This window comes from Portunus trituberculatus, chromosome 21 (genome assembly GCF_017591435.1).
Source record: "Portunus trituberculatus isolate SZX2019 chromosome 21, ASM1759143v1, whole genome shotgun sequence".
NCBI lineage: Eukaryota > Metazoa > Arthropoda > Malacostraca > Decapoda > Portunidae > Portunus > Portunus trituberculatus.
This window is the reverse complement of record NC_059275.1, coordinates 5,767,836-5,779,984: the sequence shown is the minus strand read 5'-3', so window position 1 is coordinate 5,779,984 and position 12,149 is coordinate 5,767,836. Positions and strand designations below refer to the sequence as shown.

The following is a 12,149-nucleotide window of genomic DNA, read 5'->3' as shown; positions in this document are numbered from 1 at the left end:
AAGGAACACAAGAGTTGCCTTATACAGTTTTCTTATTCTGGATAACAAAGTGATGTTGTTATGAAGTATGGAAAATCTATCGACCACTGAACGAATTTAACATATCCATACAAGTTACCCTTCTCCGTATTATGACGCGTTTCCATATCTATTCTCGCTACTATTTGGTGATTTCATAAAGCTTCAGAAACTCATGTGGGGGGATTAAAATAGTGAAAATTGTGTCCATTAATCTTCTGCCTTTCATAGACTATTGCTAATGTCAATATAATAGTCCACTGGTACACAAAATTCAAGGTAAAAATGTGTCCCAGTATTGAAGGGGGCTAGCACTGCACTCAGTCCTCCCCTTAGAGTTGACTTAGAGTTTGATCCTAAAGAGAAGCTTAATTAAGGAAGAGATAAAGGCCTGAAACCACAGAGATATATTGAAGTTAATGCATATATTTGACCCACACAATTACCACATGACAGGTAAAATGTAGATACATGTGTTATGTAAAGTTCAATGTTATTGTTAAGACACACACTTTCTCTCTCCCTCTCTCTCTCTCTCTCTCTCTCTCTCTCTCTCTCTCTCTCTCTCTCTCTGGTAAAGGAAGCGAGAGAAGCAATAGGCGGCCTTTGTACTTGTCTGACGTGTGTGTGTGTGTGTGTGTGTGTGTGTGTGTGTGTGTGTGTGTGTGTGTGTGTGTGTGTGTGTGTGTGTGTGTGTGTGTGTGTGTGTGTGTGTGTGTGTGTGTGGGTGGGTGGATGGGTGTGTGTAAACAATTATTTAGATGACTACTGAAATATAAAACAGACAGATAGATGGATAGATAGATAGGTAAGGAACTGAATAAAGTAAATAGGTAAATAAAAGACATGTGAATAATACTGTACATGAACATAAATAAGTCACATAAGAGTCACTGTCGATTCAACGAGCCAAATCTCACCTCCCCTCACCTGCTCTCACCTCTCTCACCTCCTCTCACCTCCCCTCACCTGTTCTCACCTCCTCCCACCTCATCTCATCTGCTCTCACCTCTCTGCTGTCTGTCTCAGTAAAGGAAGAGTTACCGAGTGTATTCATTCTTAGTCCCCTCACTGCCAAACTATGAGATCTCTGCTTGTCTCTGTTTTATTCCTGTTTCTCTTTCCCTCCCATGGCTTTATGTATCTCAATAAGAGGAATCTCAAGATGAAATTTTGAACTACACTGCCTTATGATTCAGAATATCATGGTCTGTTTCCCATCTTTCTTTTCTATTGTTGTTGTTTTTGTTGTAACTATTTTTGGGGTTAATTTTTTCCAGGTTTTCGGTCCCAGGTTAGTGTCTTCCATGTGTTAAACAGATAGTAATAGTATTAGTAATAATAGTAATAATAATAGTAATAATAATAATAATAATAATAATAATAATAATAATAATAATAATAATAATAATAATAATAATAATAATAATAATAATAATAATAATAATAATAATAATAATAATAATAATAATAATAATAATAATAATAATAATAATAATAATAATAGTAATAATAATAGTAATAATAGTAATAATAACATTAATAACCAGCAACAACAACAACAACGACAATATATATATATATATATATATATATATATATATATATATATATATATATATATATATATATATATATATATATATATATATATATATATATATCCCAGCAGGTGAAGAGCGCCGCCTACGCCTGCCTTGGGCCACACCTGCCTGATAATGACAGTAACGCATAGTGATTAAGGAAATGGAAATGCCTGACAGTAATAGTGCCATAAAGTGAGAGAATGCCACAGTGTGCGTAATGGTGTACCTGAAAGTGACGTGACAGTGCAAGTGTAAAAATGTGCATGACAGTGACAGTGTTGCGAATTAGAGGTGTATTTGTTTGCCTGACAGTGACAGTGCCGGATAGTGACGATGGAGATGCAAGTGTGTGAGTGACAGTGCAGTGACTCCCTTTTTCAGCTTTGAAATTAATGACACAGGGTAGCTAGCTTAAGACCACTGCTACCTTGTGGAAACTCATGGAATCCTTTTTTATGTATATTATATTTAGATGAGAGAGAGAGAGAGAGAGAGAGAGAGAGAGAGAGAGAGAGAGAGAGAGAGAGAGAGAGAGAGAGAGAGAGACAGACAGACAGACAGACAGACAGACAGACAGACAGACAGACAGATTAAAGATACCACCCTCACATTACGTACTTAGCTGACGGTCATAACACACAGCACTTGGCGCCACACATAATACGCCTGACACTGCTTTAAAACAACAATCTCGAATGATCACATGAGAAACTAAAACAAATGCACATAATTTGTTTCGTAGGAATTGTACAAGCTGTGGGAGGAGTCGTTTTGCAGTGCCAACCCAGAAATAACTCACTAATATACCTTTATTGAAACAGCAAACAGAATAGAGGAGTAAGTTAGGTGTGATTTGAACCCATTAAATGCACTCGATTCGTCTATACAAATACAGAACGCAGGCTGAGAGGTGATTTGAACCCTTTTTACTCGATTCGTCTATACAAATACGGAACGCAGGCTGAGAGGTGATTTGAACCCATTAAAAGCACTCGATTCGTCTATACAAAATAATACAGAACGCAGGCTGAGAGGTGATTTGAACCCATTAAATGCACTCGATTCATCTATACAAATACAGAACGTTGCGGCCACTGCTGCTGAAACAAGAGGGTAGGAGGTCTCTTGATAAATAATAGATGGCTTTGGCTAATCCAGCGAAGTGGTTTATCCTGCAAGGCATTGAAAGCAAGGAAGTCGGTGATGTTTTCTTGGTAAAATATTCTTTCTTGTGTTGGTGAGCGCGAAGCGGTTTCCTTCCCTCCCTCCCACCTCCCCTCCCTTCTCCTCTCCCCCTTCTTTCTCCAAGATTTATGTAACACTTTATGTCTTGTATTCTCAAAAGCTTTCTGGGTCTTCTCTCTTATACAGTACATTCAACAAGACCTAGTGGAAGTTTTCGAGAAGTGTACTGAGACTATAAATTTGAAAACACCTATAAGAACCAGGCCGATCATCTCTGTGGGTTCTAAAAAATGCTCTTAATGAGTGAGATCAACTTTAAACACACAAGTCCATGAATCTGACCCTTCCATCTCCCTTCCTCACTTCCTGACCACGCTTCCTCCCGCCCATCCATCACTGTTCACTTCATCACGGTGGCCAACGCGATCCATTAGTCTAGGATGGACTTCTTATCTCAGACTTTACTCGTGACATTCGAGTTTAGTGTGTATTCTTTAACACCTTATCTTCGAATGTAGGCTGTTTTCAAAGATAATCAGTGTTCTCATGTTTTGTTTTGTTTTGTTTTGTTTTCCACATTGTCGGGTGCAGAATGGTTGGTATTTTCTACTATGGGTCGTGGATAAAAGAAAAAAAAGCCCCACTGAATATACAATTCCCTAAAAAGTCAAGCGAAATGTAAAGAATTATGAAAAACATCTTGACGACCATAAATATAAACGTGTAAAGACTTAAAACTCCCAGTCTCTTCCACTTCACCTTTTAAATGAGATCGAAACAAGACTGAAACATTTAACAATACAAACCTTCAAACCAGTGGATATATTTATTGAGATTATTACCAAATTAATCATTCAAATGCTGCATTTTTTGTTGCTCTAAAACTTAAAAAATATATATTCGGGCATAATTTAGAGAGACACAACATGCAGCATAAAAAGTAATCGAGTACTTGAAATCTTAAATGACTATAATTTTATTTTTGTTTGTCACTTAAAGTAACTCAAAACGAATTTAATATCACAGTACTGTCAGTAACGCTCAAATAACTCACCGTTGAACATTTTCTTTCCCATAAACATCTATAACTTTTCTCGTACTGCGGTATATGGAGTGGTCGCGACAAAATCAACCTCTTATTCTAGTTTCTGTGCGTCCATGAAAGCAATTCTTTCAGTGAATCTTAATAAAGAGCGACTACAGCGTTAACCCCTTCAGTACCATGACGTGTTTTCACATTAAATCTGCTTATTATATGACGATTTTATACAGGTTTAGAAACACGTGGGGATTAGAATAGTGAAAACTCTGTGCATTAATCTTCTGAACTCCATAGACCGTTCCTAATGTACATAAAATCGTCTAATCATACACAAAACTCGTAGTAAAAATGCTTCCTAGTACTGAAAAGGTTGAAAGGAGTACAAATGTGGAAAGAAAGGTGTTATCTCGCCTCACACGGACCAACTTAACCTCAATTCATTCCACGACGTTTAAGAGCAAAACATTTCTGACTTTTTTTTTTTTTTTCTTTTGGGAGGGATGGGAGACAGACAATTAGTAGGCTTCTTTTTTTGCTTGAGTTTCTGTTTGCCCTTGCTCTGGTTTCGCTGTGCATGAATGAGAAAAAAATAGTAAAATTCGCAGCCAGCACATGCTTCTACCATCTCTCTCTCTCTCTCTCTCTCTCTCTCTCTCTCTCTCTCTCTCTCTCTCTCTCTCTCTTACACAGTCAAATTAAAAATACGAGGAGACAAAAACCGTAACTCATTATCTTCTCCTGCATTCACTTGACGAGGATTATCTTACATGCTACGTATTCATCACAGCAACGGTGACACTTTCCTGTGAGCATTTTTACTCCAAAGCATTCTGAGGGGGTGGATTGGCGGCTACAACTTTTACAACAGGACACTTTAATATACATACCACCAGTTATTATTTCTCCCAGTGTTGGCGTCTGTCAAAGGTTCACTGGTATGTTGTGAGTTCATCGAGGGGAACAAGCACAATGTTTTCCTGGGGTGGTGATGTTTTCTGAGGGGGAAATACTCGTGCTATGAGGATATTGAAGATATCTGGATAGGATTTGCTACGCTGCTTTACGTGTTGTTTCTATTTATTCTTTTATCTTTTAGTCGAATTCCTGATGTCTGTTTTGTTTTATTGTTCTTATTCTCATGACACGTGTCTGGAGTATACACCATTCCATTTTGTTGTTGTTGTAGTTGTTGCTGCTGTTGTTGTTGTTGTTGTTGTTGTTGTTGTTGTTGTTGTTGTTGTTGTTGTTGTTGTTGTTGTTGTTTTACACTTAGGAATATTTTCATAATTTCTTACAGAACTCATATGCGGTAACATCACTAATAAATGTTGTTTGTACTATATGTTCCTCTCTCTCTCTCTCTCTCTCTCTCTCTCTCTCTCTCTCTCTCTCTCTCTCTCTCTCTCTCTCTCTCTCTCCTTCCTTACACGTTCGTTATCATTTCTGTTTTTCTTTATTCTCACTGCACGTATTTGAATCTTTATTATCACCAGTGATTTTTATTCGTATAAGTATTTTTAGCACTTTCTATAACACAGCTACAATAATATGTCATAATGCTGTTTTCCATTCGCGTAATTACATATATTCTTGGGACTTCCCTCTCCAAATACTGTTGTTTTTCATTCGTGTAAGTACATATAATATTCTTGTGACTTACCTCTCCACTCACCTCCACTATGCTGTCTTCCACATTACTGGTGATATTCTGTTTTACTCTTGGTATTTCAATCAATTCCTATGACACACATTTCCACACTTTACTTCCACATTTACGTGTCATTCACATAACAAGTGTTTTTATGACCTCTTGTGACACACGCACCTCTACCTGCAATCCTGATAGAGCATTCTGTGGGGGCACGGTTTTTCCACTTCTCTGTAAATATTGTGATTCTTTTCTTCTTTTCACGACTTTTTTTTTTTTCTTTTAGCATTGATATCTTTATTTTGTAAGTCAGTTTCTTCTCTTCCAATGTTTTTTTTTCTTTCCTTTTAATAGTAGCTATCTATTTTTCTATCTTGTTATTTTTTTTCCATTTGTTTTATCAATTCCAACATAAAAATCAGGACTTTTTTTTCTATTCTTCAAACTATTACGAACACTTTTATACATGGACATTTGCGTAAAGTTTTCTCTTTTAATGTCTACCTCCTATTTTGTATGTCAGTTTCTTCTCTTCCAACCTCTTTTCTTTCTTTTTAGTATTAGCTATCTATTTTTCAACCTTCATATTTTTTTTTCCATTTGTTTCATAATTCCAACATAACAACATAACAATCATATCGTTTTTTTGTTTTTTCCTAATCTTTAAACCACTACGAACACTTTTTATACATGGACATTTTGCGTAAAGCCTTCTATATCAATGCCACTCCCTCTCCTCCTACAGATGGCGCGTTGGACGAAGACGATATAGAGAGCAGCAAATGACTACAGTGGAGACGACGATTCTAACGAGCGAACTAACAACTCATTACAACGACTTTTAACAAACCTGCCACATTATACCCGTGAAGGACTACTGTGCATCTCCTTCTACCACCTCCATCATCTCCACAACAACCTCTGATGAACCTACAGCATTTTACTTGTGCAGGAATACAGTGCACCTCTCGCTACCACCACCACCACCACCACCGCCATCACCACCGTCACGACCTTCCCCGGGCAAGAAATATTAATCGATACCACTCCTGTACTTAATGAGAGTGTGCTGTACTTTCATCTTTTCAAAGAATCGGTGCTTTTTCCCCACAAGTGCCAGAAGAGTAACAAATAATAATGGTTTTACCGGGGAGAGAAAATGTGGACTAATATGTATTGTGTATTATATAATGTTGCCACATTTCTAATTATCAGACTATTCTTTATTTTTTACTTATTTTTTCATTCTTTATTTTAGAGAGAGTAAAAGAATGTGTTGCTCCCAGTATCAGACTATGTTTCATATTCATCTCTCTATCTATCTATCTATCTATCTATCTAACTGGCTATTCAGCTGATTTTGTGAGAGGTTAAAGTTGTTAATTTTGTATGGCTTTGTGTTTACTGTTTATCTGTTTGTTCATTCACCTGTTTATCCATTTATCTGTATCTCTTTATTTATCAGATTCTGTTAGACAAGGATACTTATTCTATTCATTAATCAATCCATTCACGTGTCTGTCAAACTATCGGTCTGATTATGTAAGAGGTAAAGAAACTGCTGATCTCTGTATGCAGCATCATTAAGCACCATGTGTTATTTATCAGTCCATATATTCCTCTCTTTACTGATACTCGTCCCAAGAGTAACAAGAAGAGTCTAAGTGAAACCTCAAGTGACACCAGAGAACACTTGTTTCCAACCTTTATGCTGGTGACGTCTCGAATCCACATCAACAGTTTCAATTCAGCATCAACATTTTTTCCCCTTCACAAATCAGAGAGAAAAGCAATCATCACAATCTTCTCCTACTCCAGCAAAGTTCTCTCGACGCTAAGCAAGAATGGTAGGAGGTGCTGAGTATAAGTGAGGAAGATGTCTCTGTGACCTTATGTAATTCCCTCTTCATATTCTCTAACTTCAAAAAGAGACAGAAGAGAGAAAAGTCTACATAAGAATCCTCCCCCAGTCCAGTGTATTCTCGTGTGCTACGCAGGAAAGACAGACAGAGGGAGAGAAAGAAAGCAACGTTGTTTATAAGTAAGGAACGTGTCTGTGTTGTCTCGTCTCTGCATGAAGGAAAGAAGTGGAAGGAACACTGTCCCCCTGTGACTACTGCCTCTATCTCCCATTAACAAAGACATTTTTCGCCGCCCGAGATGCCCCGAGGCGGCGTCGGAGCTGAGTTACCTGCACGGGCCCCGCAGGCGACTCTCCTGAGCCGTGGAGGGGAAGGGAGGGGTGCGTAAGGTAATATTTCGATGACGCAACTCACACCCATCGGCTGGCGTGGTGTACTGTACCTCCCTCCCATCCCTCACCCTCCACCGCCACCGTCACGCCCTCCCTCGGGAACTGGTGGAAGCAAGGAAAGATAATTACATACAGCAAGGCATCACCGCAGACAATACCGTAAACAACGCTACCTACCACTACATCAAGTTGACCTGTATACATAATCAGGTATTACTCGTACAGAGCTGTGGTGGTTCCTGTTCTGCGTACGAAATACAGAATTGGACGCTCTAGTGTTAAGACAGTCTTGTTTACTAACTTCCTATGATTTCTTTCCCTTCTATCCCGATGCTGAGCCTGTCTTCCTTATTGTTCGGTTTCTTTCTTTTTATGTGTGTATATGGATATACTTACCTGTACTTATATCCCGGCCTTCACCTGTGACTCACCCAAAACACAGTAAAGTTTCCAGTTGCATCTGTGAGTTTGTGTTACTATCGTATGGAGAGAGAGAGAGAGAGAGAGAGAGAGAGAGAGAGAGAGAGAATCATTTAACTAGAAGCAAGTTTTCAGGTAAGGTTAATAGACGTGAACTTGCTGGTAATTTCTTTAGGTAATAGAATACGTGCCTCAATTTATTACACGGCCAGGGGGGAAGGCTGGCTGGCAGATGTAATCTTACATTTGTATTATCAAACACTTTCTTCCCCCATAACTATCATTTCCAGAGGCCGCAGAGATGACTAGTTGTAAAATTAAGAATGTTTTTTTCCCCCTACTGATATTGGATGATAATTTTTCCACTAACAATAATATTACAGAACAACTGAAAACCTTAAATACTTCCACTATAGCATCTTGTTATATGGTGCCGTAGACTCGTGTTCTTTAAAGCTTTGTTCTCTTTTAACTATTAACAGAGGACGCACAGATGACGTTATATCATTTTTTTTTTTTTTTTTTTTTCAAGAGACCTATTCTTCAATTTTAGATTATCTCTTTTGACATTTCTTTAGGCACTAGTATCTATGTTGGCCTTTTTTCCCTTTTTTTTTTTTTTTTTGCTGCCCTATATCGATGCCTCTCTTGCAAAACTAAAAAAATCATCATTGGAATCGTTGAAAGACATCTGAAAACCCTTAATCCTTTCAGTAACATGACGCGTTTCCATATTCATTCTGCTTATCATCTGTTGATTTTATACTGTTTTACAAACCCATGTGGGGGATTAAAGTAATGAAGACTGTGGCCATTAATCTTCTGACCTTCATAGACCCTTCCTAATGTCAATAAAATTATCTATTCGTTCACAAATCTAAAGGTAAAAATGTGTAGCAGTACTAAAGGGCTTAATGATTCCACTATAGGTTGCTAGACATTGGAGTATCATAATTGATTTTGTCAATGATGCAAAAACCTAACCACTAAGAATGAAACAAATACATCTGAAATTCCTAAAATAACTCCTAGTATAGCGTATCATATGCATGAAAAAAGACGAAAGGTTTAGGAATACGATTTTTAGTCTCCTCTGGGCGACAGACAGCAATGCAAGGAAAGGATTCGGTAATCTGACTTATATAATGACTTGTGAGGGAGGTGCCACGCTCCCGCTTACGCAGTCTTGGTGTCCCCTGAGGGTGAATTATGAGTGTGAAGACGCAGGATTTGTAAATTCGTGCTGTGTATTGTGAATCGCAGGAAAGAGCAAATTCAATGTTGCTCTGAGTTAGTACTAATCTCTCCTCACTGAAATAAATATAGATCTTAGTCTTGAAGCTGATATGATATTGACACCAATCTTATTGTCTTAAAAATGACATGAATTTTGCCGTTTGGAAGTTGACATGAATCTTACTATCTTGATGTTAACAAAAGCCTTTTCTTAAAGTTGATATGACGCTAACACGAGTCACACTATCTTAAATGTAATACCTTTAAAATAAAACTACTTTCACTATGTTAAAAAAAAAAAAAGTCAATACAAATCTAAATATCTTAAAAAACAACAACAGAGCAGCAGCAACTTGGTAAAATCAATCGCACTATCATAAAAAAGTTAAAACAAATCTTACTTTTAAAAACAACACAGCAGCAGTAACTTTCCGTGATTAACGAGAGTAAGAAAAATGGGAACATGGAGACCGCCAGTCAGGCAGAACAAAGAGACGATACTCAGAGAACACCAAGGAAAAATACACCGAATATTTTTTTTTCACATAGAGAGAGAGAGAGAGAGAGAGAGAGAGAGAGAGAGAGAGAGAGAGAGAGAGAGAGAGAAAGTGTCAGGTTATGCATTTAGGTAAAGACAACACAAACTTTAGCTATGAGATGGAGGGATGTTGACTAGAGGCAGTAGAGGAGGGAAAGGATTTAGGTGTAATGATAGACAGGACTATGAAATTTTCAAAGCAATGTTTAGAAGCAAGAAATAGGGCAAATAGGATCCTGGGTTTTATAAATAGAAATGTTAGTTATAAAAGTAAGGAAGTGGTGCGTAGCTTATATAATTCCTATGTTAGGCCCCATTTAGAGTATTGCATACAGGCCTGGTCACCCCATTATAGGCAGGATATCAACATGTTAGAAGCAGTTCAGAGAAGAGCAACTAGGATGATACCAGCATTAAAGCGCCTGGAGTATAGAGATAGATTAAAGGAATTAAACATGTTTTCATTTGAGAGGAGATGTATAAGAGGGATATGATAGAGTTATTTAAAATGTTCTCAGATACAAACTACATAGATGTGAGATCTTTCTTTACCTTAGAGGAGGAAGTAGGACTAGAAATCATGGCAGGAAGATTAGAAAGCAAGGCTGCAGGTTAGATATAAGAAAATATTTCTTTAGTCATAGGGTGGTAGACTTCTGGAATGCATTGCCAGAGACGGTTGTAAATAGCACTAGTTTGACAATGTTTAAAAACAGATTAGATAAGCACTTAAATTTATTAGATTTATGATTATGTATAGCGCTGCATGATAGTTTTTATAAGAAATTTACTATAGTTAAACAAGACATGATCCCCATGTATAGGGATCACAGATTGTAGAGGAATTCGCTGCGGGACTTAGCCCTGTTAATGGGCCAAATATTTAGAATTATTATATAATGTATTGTGTACGTCTTGTAAGTGTATCTTTTAGTACTGATGACGAGGTCGCTGTGCGACTGATACAGAATAACCTAGATGGGCCCTGGTGGCCCTTTGTTATCCTATTATTTATGTTAGGTTAGGTTATGTTATGTTAGAGAGAGAGAGAGAGAGAGAGAGAGAGAGAGAGAGAGAGAGAGAGAGAGAGAGAGAGAGAGAGAGAGAGAGAGAGAGAGAGAGAGAGAGAGAGAGAGAGAGAGAGAGAGAGAGAGAGAGAGAGAGAGAGAGAGAGAGAGAGAGAGAGAGAGAGATCCTATTATATAATTAGCAACCATTCCCTACCGATTTTAAGCGAGTGTAATGATAACCATACCTGACCTAATATAATCTAATCCACTTTATCAAACATTTACCAAAATCTAACCTAACCTTCTCGTTCCCTTTAAAACTTCCATGTGCCTCCGCCTACAACATACATCCACTACATTAGGATATCAATACAAACAACAGTAGCCACTAATTACTCCTTTATTTTTCGTAGCGCCACCTGATTCTGAAGAAAGTGCAATGTAGTGTCCTTATATGAAACAGCTTTAGAAATTCACTTGTATACACGTGTTGGAGAGTCACAAAGTAGAAGTTCCTAAGTATGACTGGATACACTTGGCGCTGGTCAGACTCCATATGCATCGTGTTCTGAGTGAGTGGGAGTGAAGGTAAGCGTGAAGAAGCTGAATGCAAAGTAAGCGTGAGCGAGCTGAGAGATTAATAGAGTGAGAATAGCTGTGAATAAGATGATACAAGGGAGAACAAGCAACAGTGAATAAGTTTTCTTTTCTTTCTTTTTTTTTCTTTTGCAGGTGGATCATATGTTGCTGAAGCGAGCAAAACAAGAAAGGAAGAGAGGAATTATATTAACATGAAGGTAACAGTCTCTCTCTCTCTCTCTCTCTCTCTCTCTCTCTCTCTCTCTCTCTCTCTCTCTCTCTCTCTCTCTCTCTGGGATCGGTGAGCGCCAATCTTCGATCTCTGCACGAATCACAAGACTGGAAGAAATCGATTCATTATCAAATCATCTCAAAAAAACATGAAAGCAACTCTGGAAATTGTTCGCGTGACAGTGTTGAGCCGGGAGGACGCCCAGGCGCCCACCAGGGAGAGGAAGAGAGAGGAGACACTACACGCTCGGCGCAAACCACACCGGAAGGAGTCACCAAACAGCACCTGCGGCTGTGGACTGTGGACTCGGCGAGGAATGACGCCACACTCAGTCACTTCCCTTCATATCGTTCTTACTATCTTTATCAATTTACCATCTTTATCACCATTACTGTCTGTAC

The 12,149-nt window shown here is 38.1% G+C and overlaps 1 protein-coding gene across 1 annotated transcript in view; it reads left to right on the top strand.

Moving 5' to 3' along the window:
- LOC123507195 (neuropeptide Y receptor type 6-like) overlaps positions 1 to 8,192 on the top strand; it is a 25,763-nt gene extending 17,571 nt beyond the window's left edge. Inside the window, exon 4 of the mRNA XM_045259882.1 lies at positions 6,225 to 8,192. The gene's annotated coding sequence lies outside the window, so the exon portion shown is untranslated. The remainder of the gene's footprint in view (positions 1 to 6,224) is intronic.
- The last annotated feature ends 3,957 nt before the right edge of the window (positions 8,193 to 12,149 follow it).